Source organism: Oncorhynchus tshawytscha, linkage group LG33 (genome assembly GCF_018296145.1).
Source record: "Oncorhynchus tshawytscha isolate Ot180627B linkage group LG33, Otsh_v2.0, whole genome shotgun sequence".
Lineage (NCBI taxonomy): Eukaryota > Metazoa > Chordata > Actinopteri > Salmoniformes > Salmonidae > Oncorhynchus > Oncorhynchus tshawytscha.
Window position 1 is genome coordinate 17,593,633 of NC_056461.1, and position 14,186 is coordinate 17,607,818.

Below are 14,186 nucleotides of genomic sequence, written 5' to 3' on the forward strand. Positions count from 1 at the left end.
GTTCATTTCATCTCAAATAGACAGCACAGCAAAAATTGGACATCCAGAGTGCATCAAACATGATTTAGAGCTTGTTTATGGAAAAGTGCTTATTTCTGTATTTCAATGTTGCAACTTGCTGAAAACTGTCCACAATGTTCATTTCATCTCAAATAGACAACACAGCAAAAAATTGGACATTCAGAGTGCATCAAACATGATTTAGAGCTTGTTTATGGAAAAGTGCTTATTTCTGTATTTCAAGGTTGCAACTTGCTGAAAATTGTCCACAGTTTTCCTATCATCTAAGTTTAAACACTTCTGCAGAATATTTTACTTACAGAGTGCATGAAACATGGTTTAGACCTTGTTTATGGAAAAGTGCTTATTTCTGTATTTCAATGTTGCAACTTGCTGAAAACAGTCTACAATGTTCATTTCATCTCAAATAGACAACACAGCAAAAAATTGGATATCCAGAGTGCATCAAAAGCATGATTTAAGAGCTTGTTTATGGAAAAGTGCTTATTTCTGTATTTCAAGGTTGCAACTTGCTGAAAACTGTCCACAACAGTGTTCCTATCATCTAGTTTAAACACTTCTGCAGAATATTTTACTTACAGAGTGCATGAAACATGGTTTAGACCTTGTTTATGGAAAAGTGTTTATTTCTGTATTTCAAGGTTGCAACTTGCTGAAAACAGTCCACAATGTTCATTTCATCTCAAATAGACAGCACAGCAAAAAATAGACATCCCAGAGTGCATCAAACATGATTTAGAGCTTGTTTATATGAAAAAGTGTTTATTTCTGTATTTCAAGGTTGCAACTTGTTGAAAACTGTCCACAATGTTCATTTCATCTCAAATGGAACAGTGTTTATTTCTGTATTTCACAACTTGCTGAAAATTTTTTCATCTCTAATATCATCCCAGAGTGCATCAAACATGATTTAGAGCTTGTTTATGGAAAAGTGCTTATTTCTGTATTTCAATGTTGCAACTTGCTGAAAACTGTCCACAATGTTCATTTCATCTCAAATAGACAACACAGCAAAAAATTGGACATTCAGAGTGCATCAAACATGATTTAGACCTTGTTTATGGAAAAGTGTTTATTTCTGTATTTCAAGGTTGCAACTTGCTGAAAACAGTCCACAATGTTCATTTCATCTCAAATAGACAGAGCACAGCAAAAATTGGTCATCCAGAGTGCATCAAACATGGTTTAGACCTTGTTTATGGAAAAGTGTTTATTTCTGTATTTCAAGGTGGCAACTTGCTGAAAACAGGCCACAGTGTTCATTTCATCTCAGACAGCACAGCAAAAATTAGACATCCAGAGTGCATCAAACATGGTTTAGACCTTGTTTATGGAAAAGTGCTTATTTCTGTATTTCAATGTTGCAACTTGCTGAAAACAGTCCACAGTGTTCATTTCATCTCAAATTAGACACTTGCAAAAATTTTACATCCAGAGTGCATGAAACATGGTTTAGACCTTGTTTATGGAAAAGTGTTTATTTCTGTATTTCAAGGTTGCAACTTGCTGAAAACAGTCCACAATGTTCATTTTTCTCTCAAATAGACAGCAAAAAAAATGGACATCCAGAGTGCATCAAACATGATTTAGACCTTGTTTATGGAAAAGTGTTTATTTCTGTATTTCAAGGTTGCAACTTGCTGAAAACAGTCCACAATGTTCATTTCATCTCAAATAGACAACACAAACATGCAAAAATTTCTGTATTTCATTGGATATCAGAGTGCATCAAAGTGCATCAAACATGATTTAGAGCTTGTTTATGGAAAAGTGCTTATTTCTGTATTTCAAGGTTGCAACTTGCTGAAAATTGTCCACAGTTTTCCTATCATCTAGTTTAAACACTTCTGCAGAATATTTTACTTACAGAGTGCATCAAACATGGTTTAGACCTTGTTTATGGAAAAGTGTTTATTTCTGTATTTCAAGGTGGCAACTTGCTGAAAACAGTCTACAATGTTCATTTCATCTCAAATAGACAACACAGCAAAAAATTGGATATCCAGAGTGCATCAAAAGCATGATTTAAGAGCTTGTTTATGGAAAAGTGCTTATTTCTGTATTTCAAGGTTGCAACTTGCTGAAAACTGTCCACAACAGTGTTCCTATCATCTAGTTTAAACACTTCTGCAGAATATTTTACTTACAGAGTGCATGAAACATGGTTTAGACCTTGTTTATGGAAAAGTGTTTATTTCTGTATTTCCATGTTGCAACTTGCTGAAAACTGTCCGCAATGTTCATTTCATCTAGTTTAAACACTTCTGCAAAATATTTTACTTACAGAGTGCATGAAACATGGTTTAGACCTTGTTTATGGAAAAGTGTTTATTTCTGTATTTCAAGGTTGCAACTTGCTGAAAACCGTCTACAATGTTCATTTCATCTCAAATAGACAAACACAGCAAAAAAGTTTATTTCTGTATTTCAAGGTCAGAGTGCATCAAACATGATTTAGAGCTTGTTTATGGAAAAGTGTTTATTTCTGTATTTCAATGTTGCAACTTGCTGAAAACAGTCTACAATGTTCATTTCATCTCAAAGAGACAACACAGCAAAAAAACACAAAAAATTGGATATCCAGAGTGCATCAAAAGCATGATTTAAGACCTTGTTTATGGAAAAGTGCTTATTTCTGTATTTCAAGGTTGCAACTTGCTGAAAACTGTCCACAACAGTGTTCCTATCATCTAGTTTAAACACTTCTGCAGAATATTTTACTTACAGAGTGCATGAAACATGGTTTAGACCTTGTTTATGGAAAAGTGTTTATTTCTGTATTTCAAGGTGGCAACTTGCTGAAAACAGGCCACAGTGTTCATTTCATCTCTAATAGACAGCACAGCAAAAAATAGACATCCCAGAGTGCATCAAACATGATTTAAGAGCTTGTTTATGGAAAAGTGCTTATTTCTGTATTTCAATGTTGCAACTTGCTGAAAACAGTCTACAATGTTCATTTCATCTCAAATAGACAACACAGCAAAAAATTGGATATCCAGAGTGCATCAAACATGATTTAGAGCTTGTTTATGGAAAAGTGTTTATTTCTGTATTTCAAGGTGGCAACTTGCTGAAAACAGGCCACAGTGTTCATTTCATCTCTAATAGACAGCACAGCAAAAAAAATGATTGAGTGCATCAAACAGAGTGCATCAAACATGATTTTTAGACCTTGTTTATGGAAAAGTGTTTATTTCTGTATTTCAAGGTTGCAACTTGCTGAAAACTGTCCACAGTGTTCATTTCATCTGCATCAAACATGGTTTAGACATGGAAAAGTGTTTATTTCTGCAAAAATTGTTCATTTCATCTCAGAGACAACACAGTGCATCAAACATGATTTAGACCTTGTTTATGGAAAAGTGTTTATTTCTGTATTTCAATGTTGCAACTTGCTGAAAACTGTCCACAATGTTCATTTCATCTCTTTAGACACACAGCAAAAAATTTTACATCCAGAGTGCATCAAACATGGTTTAGACCTTGTTTATGGAAAAGTGTTTATTTCTGTATTTCAAGGTTGCAACTTGCTGAAAACTGTCCACAACAGTGTTCCTATCATCTAGTTTAAACACTTCTGCAGAATATTTTACTTACAGAGTGCATCAAACATGATTTAGAGCTTGTTTATGGAAAAGTGTTTATTTCTGTATTTCAATGTTGCAACTTGCTGAAAACAGTCTACAATGTTCATTTCATCTCAAAGAGACAACACAAGCAAAAAATTGGATATCCAGAGTGCATCAAAAGCATGATTTAAGACCTTGTTTATGGAAAAGTGCTTATTTCTGTATTTCAAGGTTGCAACTTGCTGAAAACTGTCCACAACAGTGTTCCTATCATCTAGTTTAAACACTTCTGCAGAATATTTTACTTACAGAGTGCATGAAACATGGTTTAGACCTTGTTTATGAAAAAGTGTTTATTTCTGTATTTCAAGGTTGCAACTTGCTGAAAACTGTCTGCAATGTTCATTTATGCCTATGTCCAACTCTTATTACGCTTGCAATGTTAACCAGAACATACAGAAACATATACACAATACATCAATATCATACATAAATGATCAACAATATGTTTTGTATAATAAAAGCAAAACCTTCATGTTGAGGAGCCACATACAGTATCTGGTGTGCTGGTCTGTAAACTATTAATGATTATAGTGTGTCTGCATACAGTGCAAAGTTAGCTGGGGGGTATTTTTGTATTGCTGGCACAAAAACAGTAAAACAGTGCCCTTATCGCTATGCAGGAAATCATCAACACAGAATAATTTCCCTAATGGGATACATTCTAAAGTTAGATATAAATGTGCAAATATTATTCTCAGTGGTAGATAACACTCAGTTATCGGTGATAGGAATTCATGTCATTGCGAAAGATAAAATAGGATATACAGTGTAATAAACAGAGTAGCAGCAGTGTATATGATGATTGCATGTCAGTGGGGTATGTCAGTATAGAGTCTATACGTGTATGTGCATATTATGTGTGTGTGAACAAATGATGGAGTGAGTGTTTGTATGTGTGTTGGAGAATCAGTGTGCATAGTGTGTGAGTGTGCATAGAGACGGTGCAAAAAATAAGAATAATAAAATACTAAAGTCAACTCAGCGATTTTGTTAGCTATTTAGTTAGCTACTTCTCCATCTTATGGCATGGGGATAGAAGCTGTTCCGGAGGCTGTTGGTGTTTGACTTGATGTACCGCTTGCCGTGCGGAAGCAAAGAGAACAGTCTATGGCTTGGGTGGTTGGAGTCTTTAACGATTTTCCGGGCCTTCCTTTTCCTTCCCTTTCCTTCCTTCCTTAGAGGTCCTGGATGGCAGGGAGCTCGGCCCCAGTGATGTACTGGGCTGTCCGCACCACCCTCTGTTGTGCCATGTGATCGAGGGCGGTGCTATTGCCATTACCAAGCAATGATGCAGCCAGTCAAGATGAGCTCAATGGTACAGCTGTATAACTTTTTGAGGATTTAAGAACACATGTCAAACCTAAGGGAAAGAGGAACTATCGTGCCTTCTTCACAACAGTGCGTGTGTGTGTGGACCATTTTAAATTCTTAGTGATTTGGACACCGAGGAACTTGAAGCTCTCGACCTGCTCCACTGCATCCCCGTCGATGTGGATCGTGGCGTGCTCCTTTATTTAACCAGGTAAGCTAGTTGAAAACAAGTTCTCATTTGCAACTGTGCAACTGTGCCCCTCAAGATAAAGCATAGCAAATCGACACATACAACAACACAGAGTTACACATGGAATAAACCAAACATACAGTCAATATTACAGTAGAAAAAATAGAAAAAAAGAAAAAAAAGTCTATATACAGTGAGTGGAAATTAGGTAAGATAAGGGAGTTAAGGCAATAAATAGGCCATGGTGGCGAAGTAATTACAATATAGCAATTAAACTCGGGAATGGTAGATGTGCAGAAGATGAATGTGCAATTAGAGATACTGGAGTGCAAAGGAGCAGGATAAATAAATTAATACAGTATGGGGATGAGGTAGATAGATGGGCTGTTTACAGATGGGCTATGCACAGGTGCAGTTATCTGTGAGCTGCTCTGACAGCTTGTGCTTAAAGCTAGTGAGGGAGATATGAGTCTCCAGCTTCAGTGATTTTTGCAGTTCGTTCCAGTCATTGGCAGCAGAGAACTGGAAGGAAAGACGACCAAAGTAGGAATTGGCTTTGGGGGTGACCAGTGAGATATACCTGCTGGAGCGCGTGCTACGAGTGGGTGCTGCTATGGTGACCAGTGAGCTGAGATAAGGCGGAGCTTTACCTAACAGAGACTTGTAGATAACCTGTAGCCAGTGGGTTTGGCGACGAGTATGAAGCGAGGGCCAACCAACGAGAGAGTACAGGTCGCAGTGGTGGGTAGTGTATGGAGCTTTGGTGACATAACAGAGGGCACTGTGATAGACTGCATCAGATTTGTTGAGTAGAGTGATGGAGGATATTTTATAGATGACACCGCCGAAGTCGAGGATCGGTAGGATGGTCAGTTTTACGAGGGTATGTTTGGCAGCATGAGTGAAGGATGCTTTGTTGCGATATAGGAAACCGATTCTAGATTTAATTTTGGATTGGAGATGCTTAATGTGAGTCTGGAAGGAGAGTTTACAGTCTAACCACCTAGGTATTTGTAGTTGTCCACGTGTTCTAAGTCAGAGCCGTCCAGCTGGACGGGCTGGCAGGTGCGGGCAGTGATCGATTGAATAGCATGCATTTAGTTTTACTTGCATTTAAGAGCAGTTGGAGGCCACGGAAGGAGAGCTGTATGGCATTGAAGCTCGTCTGGAGGTTAGTTAACACAGTGTCCAAAGATGGGCCAGAAGTATACAGAATGGTGTCGTCTGTGTAGAGGTGGATCAGAGAGTCACCAGCAGCAAGAGTGAATTCATTGATGTATACAGTGAAGAGAGTCGGCCCGAGAATTGAACCCTGAGGCACCCCCATAGAGACTGCCAGAGGTCCTGACAATAGGCCCACCGATTTGACACACTGAACTCTATCAGAGAAGTAGTTGGTAAACCAGGCGAAGCAATCATTTGAGAAACCAAGGCTGTCGAGTCTGCCAATAAGAATGTGGTGATTGACAGAGTCGAAAGCCTTGGCCAGGTTGATGAATACAGCTGCACAATAATGTCTCTTATCGATGGTGGTTATAATGGCGTTTAGGACCTTGAGCGTGGCTGATGACCAGCTCTGAAACCAGATTGCATAGAGGAGAAGCTACGGTGGGATTCGAAATGGTCGGTAATCTGTTTGTTAACTTGGCTTTCGAAGACCTTAGAAAGACAGGGTAGGATAGATATTGGTCTGTAGCAGTTTGGGTCTAGAGGGGGATGAACGTGGCAGCTTTCCAATCTTTGGGAATCTCAGACGATACGAAAGAGTGGTTGAACAGGCTAGTAAGGGGTTGCAACAATTTCATATAATTTTAGAAAGAGAGGGTCCAAGATTGTCTAGGCTGATTTGTAGGAGTCCAGATTTTGCAGCTTTTTCAGAACATCAGCTATCTGGATTTGGGTGAAGGAGAAATGGTGGGGGCTTTGACGGGTTGCTGTGGAGGGTGCCAAGTAGTTGACCGGGGTAGGGGTAGCCAGGTGGAAAGCATGGCCAGCCGTAGAGAAATGCTTATTGAAATTCTCAATTATAGTGGATTTATCAGTGGTAACAGTGTTTCCTAGCCTCAGAGCAGTGGGCAGCTGGGAGGAGGTGCTCTTATTCTCCATGAACTTTGTAGGTTACCAGAACTTTTCTGAGTTTGTACTACAGGATGCAAATTTCTGTTTGAAAAAGCTAGCCTTAGCTTTCCTAACTGCCTGTGTATATGTGTTCCTAACTGGCTGCATCACTGCTTGGTATGGCAATAGCACCGCCCTCGATCACATGGCACAACAGAGGGTGGTGCGGATAGCCCAGTACATCACTGGGGCCGAGCTCCCTGCCATCCAGGACCTCTAAATAAGGCGGTGTCAAAGGAAGGCCCGGAAAATCGTTAAAGACTCCAACCACCCAAGCCATAGACTGTTCTCTTTGCTTCCGCACGGCAAGCGGTACATCAAGTCAAACACCAACAGCCTCCGGAACAGTTGCATATCACGGGGGCTATTCGATGCTAATGCAGAACACCACAGGATGTTTTTGTGCTGGTCAAGGGCAGACAGGTCTGGAGTGAACCAAGGACTATATCTATTCCTAGTTCTACATTTTTGAATGGGGCATGCTTATTTAAGATGGTGAGATGGTCTTAAAGTAATGATGGACTGTGGTTTCTCTGATGATTTGAGCTGTTCTTGCCATAATATTGACTATCTTCTGTAAACCACCCCTACCTTTTCACAAAAGAACTGATTGTCTCAAACGCATTAAGAAAGAAAGAAATTACACAAATAAACTTTGAACAAGGCACTACTGTTAATGGAAAGGAATTCCAGGTGACTACCTCATGAAGCTAGTTGAGAGAATATCAAGAGTGTGCAAAGCTGTCATCAAGGCAAAGGATGGATACTGTGAAGAATCTCAAATATAAAACACATGTCATACAGTCTTGTTATATATATATATAAGTTTATCTGACAAAACATGGGAGCACCGTCTCACAGAAGAAAAGCATACAAATAAAAACACAAACTCAAGTGCAGTCCCTGATTTAAATAAGTGGTGGGTGTGGGCAGTCAGGGCGTGATGGTGGCTCGGCAGGCCGTGCTGATCCTGGTTTGGTCGGAGGAGGGCGGTGAGCCCCCCTGTCCTCTCCATGGAGCAGTGTGAGGGGTGAGGCTCCTTCCACCTCAGGCCAGATGTGATGTTGTGGTATTCTCCTAGGAACTGGAAACTCTCATTGCACTGTTTTGAAAGTTTAGGTTCATGTGATTCTTTGGAAATGTTGTGAACCAGTCCCTGGATTGCTACTCATGAGAGAGCCTATTGGTCATTCATTGGCCACTCCACCAGTTCAGTGTGTGTGTGTGTGTGTGTGTGAGATGCAAAAGTAAATATATTCTATTCTAGTCTCAAGACCATGCCTAAATTAACAGCAACTTGGCTTCAGAGAGATTGTTTATGTTCTGAGTGGTATCCTCCTCTGAGCATTGAAACATCCACAGTAGGGCTGTCCCATTGCATTTTTAAAAATAATAATCATTCAATGTGATGACATTGAATCAATGTGGACCACTGATTGGATTTGCAAAAAGTAATCAATGGAAGGGAATTTAGTTTTTGTTTACCCATTTTTAAAACTAAATCCAATGACATGGTGAAATGTTTTGTTGATTTTACATTGAATTCACATTAGTTAACAACTCAACCAAATGTAAACCAAAATGACACCATAGGCCTTGTTGATCTCTGCACCAGACAGGATGCTCTTACCAGCATACTTGGGGTCAAACATGTACTCTGCTGTGTATATGGGCTTCAGGCAGAAGTCTTCACGCTTTTTGATGTATTTAAGAACTGCAGTTTCCTCTACTTGGAGCAACAGTGAAGTGGGCAGAGCAGTACGGATTTCTTCTCCTACATCTGCAAGCAGAGTCTGAACATCACACGGGATGGCATTGTCTCCCTCAATCCGTGCAATGGCTACTGCTATAGGTTTCAGGAGTTTCAGGCTGCTTTACCACTCTCTCCCATAATACATCATCCGGGAGGATCCTCTTGATGGGGCTGTCCATATCAGCAGACTCGGCAGACTGTGATATGGGCATTTCTTGGAGAGACTCCTTCCCCTCCAGGAGACTGTCAAACATGATGACAACACCACCCCAACGGGTGTTGCTGGGCAGCTTCAATGTGGTGCTCTTATTCGTCTCACTTTGCTTGGTGAGGTTGATTTGATGACCCCTCACATACTCACAACTATTTCCTTGGCTCTCTTGTAGTGTATCCATTGTTTTCAGCGCCATGATGACCTTGAGGAGCAGATACAATGCATGAGTAGCACAGCCAATGAGTGTGATGTGAGGGTAGTACTCCTCCACTTTAGACCAAGCAGCCTTCATGTTTGCAGCATTTTCTGATTACTGACTACACACACCATTGTTATTTGTATATAGGTTACCTCAGTTAATAAATATATTTTTGTTATTCCTTATCTCCACATTCTCTCTCTTTGTTACGGGCTATGAGCCGGTTCGTGACACTACATTCCTCCATTGAGTCAAAAAAGCGTCTGATTCCAGGAGGTCCATGAGCTGTTGCTATCGATAAGGTGTCTGATTCATCATTTACACCTCGAATAGAAGTAGAGGTCTTGTTGTGAGCACTGACGGAACTTTATGCACTTGGCCAGATGATTCTGCATCTTTGTTGCATTCTTCACATATGATTTGGAATTTACTTTGGTATTTGCAAATGTACTTGGTTTTTTCCTTCTACATTAGCTGCAGTGAAATGTCTCCACAGCCCTGTACGGGCTCGAGAGAGACGAAGGTTGAAAGTTATGCGTCCTCCGATACACAACCCAAACAAGCCGCACTGCTTCTTAACACAGCGCGCATCCAACCCGGAAGCCAGCCGCACCAATGTGTCGAAGGAAGCACCATGCATCTGGCAACCTTGGTTAGCGTGACTCCTGTGGCCCGGCCCACCACAGGAGTCGCTGGTGCGTGATGAGACAAGGACATCCCTACCGACCACGCCCTCCCTAACCCGGATGATGCTAGCCCAATTGTGCGTCGCCCCACAGACCTCCCGGTCGCGGCCGGTTACGACAGAGCCTGGGCGCGAACCCAGAGTCTCTGATGGCACAGCTGGCGCTGCAGTACAGCGCCCTTAACCACTGCGCCACCCGAGAGGCTATTGTTTATATGTGCATGTCACACTATGTTGAGGTAGAAATCTGAGTCTAATGTTTGCATGGATGTCATCTCCCCAATCAACTGCATTACAGTTAAAAACGATTTTGACTACCACTACCCATTTTTGTATGCTAGCTATGCTAACCGTTTATAGGAACGGGAGTTAACATTTAGCAGTCACTTCTTCTAAACCTGAAAAAAGGGGACAACTTCGCAAAAACTGCCAAATAGCAGACTTAAGTAACCACATTTTAGGCTACAACACATTCAATACATAAATAGTGATGGATTTGAGGAATAGTGACTCCTCAGTGACTCCTTTTTGTCAGTGACTCCGCATTTGTCACACAATTTCTTTAAAGAAAGCTCACTTCAAGAAAGTTCGATGAAATTCTTAGTTCTAGAACGACACACTCAATAATTGTACCTTTTGCTGCAGCAACATTATTTTCTTCAAATTGGTGGCGCATGCGGTTTCTGAGCAAAAGGCTTTGTATGCATTGCAGAGTTCGAGTAGCAATGATCCAGAATTCTGCCAGCTCCTGTCGTGGAATTCGATATGCTGATAGAATTTAGGGAATATTGATCTTAGGTTAGCTTTGTTAAAATCCCCAGCTACAATAAATGCAGCCTCAGGATGTATGGTTTCCAGTTTACATAGAGTCCATTGAAGTTCTTTCAGGGCAGACGAGGGATCTGCTTGGGGGGATATACACGGCTGTGACTATAATCGAAGAGAATTCTCTTGGAAGATAATGCGGTCGGCATTTGATTGTAAGGAATTCTAGGTCATGTGAACAAAAGGACTTGAGTTCCTGTATGTTGTTGTGATGACACCATGAGTCGGTAATCATAAAGGCATGCACCCTGCCCTTCTTCTTACCAGAGATGTTTGTTTCTGTCGGCGCGATGATGGGTGAAGAAACCGGGTGGCTGTACCAACTCTGACAACGTATCCCGAGTGAACCATGTTTCCGTGAAACAGAGAATGTTACAATCTCTGATGTCTCTCTGGAAGGCAACTCGTGCCCTAATTTCGTCCATTTTGTTATCTAATGATTGGACATTGGCGAGTAATATGGATGGTGTGCTCGCCTTCTGAGTCTGACCAGTAGGGCGCTCCGTCTGCCTCTCCTGCGGCGACCGCGTTGTTTTGGGTCGGCCTCTGGGATAAGGTCGCATGTCCAGGGTGGAGGTCCGAACAAAGGATCCGCTTCGGGAAAGACGTATTCCTGGTCATAATGATGGTAAGTTGACATTGCTTTTATATCCAATAGTTCTTCCCGGCTGTATGTAATAACACTTGAGATTGTCTGGGGTAACAATGTAAGAAATAGTACATAAAAAAACAAATAACTACATAGTTTTCTTAGGACCAGAAGCTTGGCGACCATCTCTGTCGGCTCCATCTCAGTCTCACTCTCTCTCTCTCTCTCTCTCTCTCTCTCGCTTCCTCAGGAGGCCCATGTGTTCCTCAGTGCAGGTTCTACAGAGGAGGTAACAAAGGAGAGGGTCCTGGCAGTTGTCAGTGAAGCCAACCAGCAGACTGACACACCCAGAAGACCATCTAGAGATGAAGAGATAGAGGAGACTGTGGTGAGACTGAGCGGTGGTGCAGTTCTTAACTCAACCACTGGAGGGCCACATCGACCACCTAAACTAACGTTACATTCCTCTGACCATGTAAACTCCTTAAAGAAATAATAACTGGGGCCCTGTCTAAAATGAACCTCTACCTCTGAAAGGATTTGATAAATATAAGCAATATAAGCCTATCATAGGTTTACTAGCATAAAATTGCAGTATGTATCCTATCCATTCTCAGCTAAGGGAGTAGGGTATTTTGTACGGAAGCCCGACTCTGACCATTTTCCTCAATCCATCTCTCACCCACAGATAGAGGAGAGGAGAGAGGAGGGACGCAGAATGGCAGCAGAGGAGAGGAAGCGCAGGGAGAGAGAGGGATACAGCAAGAGAGGAGGGATGCGGAAGAGAGGGAGAGGAGGATGAAAGATAAAGAGGAAAGGATACAGGAGCAGAGGTCAGTCATGCAATATACACGCACACATTCACAAATGTGTACTACTTATACACCAGGGTTGGGTGAAATTCGAATTGAAGGCAGCCAATGCAGGAAGTGATTTGAAGTCAGAAATATGAAAATGTTTTAAATTAAATAGCTTCTATTTTTTTTGTCTGTGAAAATGAATGAAATGTTTTGACAATTGAATTGTAATTTTAGTTTACTTCTTGAATTGACTGCCTTCAACCCTGTTATAAAAATGTATTTTACAGATTGATATGCCATCTCGTGTCGTTTCTCTCTCTCTTTATCTCATTCTCTCAGGAAGTTACAAGCCCAGATTGAAGCAGAGACTCACAAACAAGAAAGACTAAAATGTGTGTGTGTGTGTGTGTGAGCTTATCTGCATGTCTTCCATACAGTACACATCTCCAACAGGCACAGGAGCAGCAGCAGAGGGAGTGTGAGCAAGAGACAAGAGGTGGTCTGGCTCGCACTGATTCTGTACAGAGAGTAGCTATAAGTGTTGCCTCCCTATTTTGTCATTTCAACAACAGTGGCAAGAAAAAGTATGTGAACCCTTTGGAATGGCCTCAATTTCTGCATAAATCTTATATTCATCTAAGTCACAACAATAGACAAACACAGTGTGCTAATAACACACAAATTATTGTATTTTTCTTGTCTATATTGAATACATAATTTAAACATTCACAGTGTAGTTGCGGATCAGGTTGGGAAAAGTATGTGAACCCCTAGGCTAACCTGGAGACCAATCAATGAGACGAGATTGGAGATGTTAGTTAGAGCTGCCTCACCCTATAGAAAACACACACAAAATGTCAGTTTTCTATTCACAAGAAACATTGCCTGATGTGAACCATGCCTCGACACAAATGAGATCTCAGAAGACTTAAGAATTGTTGACTTGCATAAAGCTGGAAAGGGTTTTACAAAAGTATCTCTAAAAGCCTTGATATTCATCAGCATTGGTATGACAAATTGTCTATAAATTGAGAAAGTTCAGCACTGTTGCTACTCTCCCTATGACTGGCCGTCCTGCAAAGATGACTAAAAGAGCACAGCGCAGAATGCTCAATGAGGTTAAGAAGAATCCTAGAGTGTCAGCTAAAGACTTAAAGAAATCTCTGGAACATGCTAACATCTCTGTTGGTGAGTCTACGATATGGAAAACACTAAACAAGAAAAGTGTTCATGGGAGGACACCACGGAAGAAGCCACTGGTGTCCAAAAAAAACATTGCTGCACGTCTGAAGTTTACAAACGTGCACCTGGATGTTCCACAGTGCTACTGGCAAAATATTCTGTGGACAGATGAAACTACAGTTGAATTGTTCGGAAGGAACACACAACACTATGTGTGGAGAAAAAAAGGCTCAGCACACCAACATCAAAAACCTCATCCCAACTGTAAAGTATGGTGGAGGGAGCATCATGGTTTGGGGCTGCTTTGCTGCATCAGGGCCTGGACAGCTTGCTGTCATCGACGGAAAAATGAATTCCCAAGTTTATCAAGACATTTTGCAGGAGAATGCTAGGCTATCTGTCCGCCAATTGAAGCTCAACCGAAGTTGGGTGATGCAAGAAGACAACGACCCAAAACACAGAAGTAAATCAACAACAGAATGGCTTCAACAGAAGAAATACGCCTTCTGAAGTGGCGCAGTCAGAGTCCTGACCTCAAACCGATTGAGATGCTGTGGCATGACCTCAAGAGAGCAGTTCACACCAGACATCCCAAGAACATTGCTGAACTGAAATAGTTTTGTAAAGAGGAGTTTTGAACAGAGACATTTCTCCTGACCGTTGT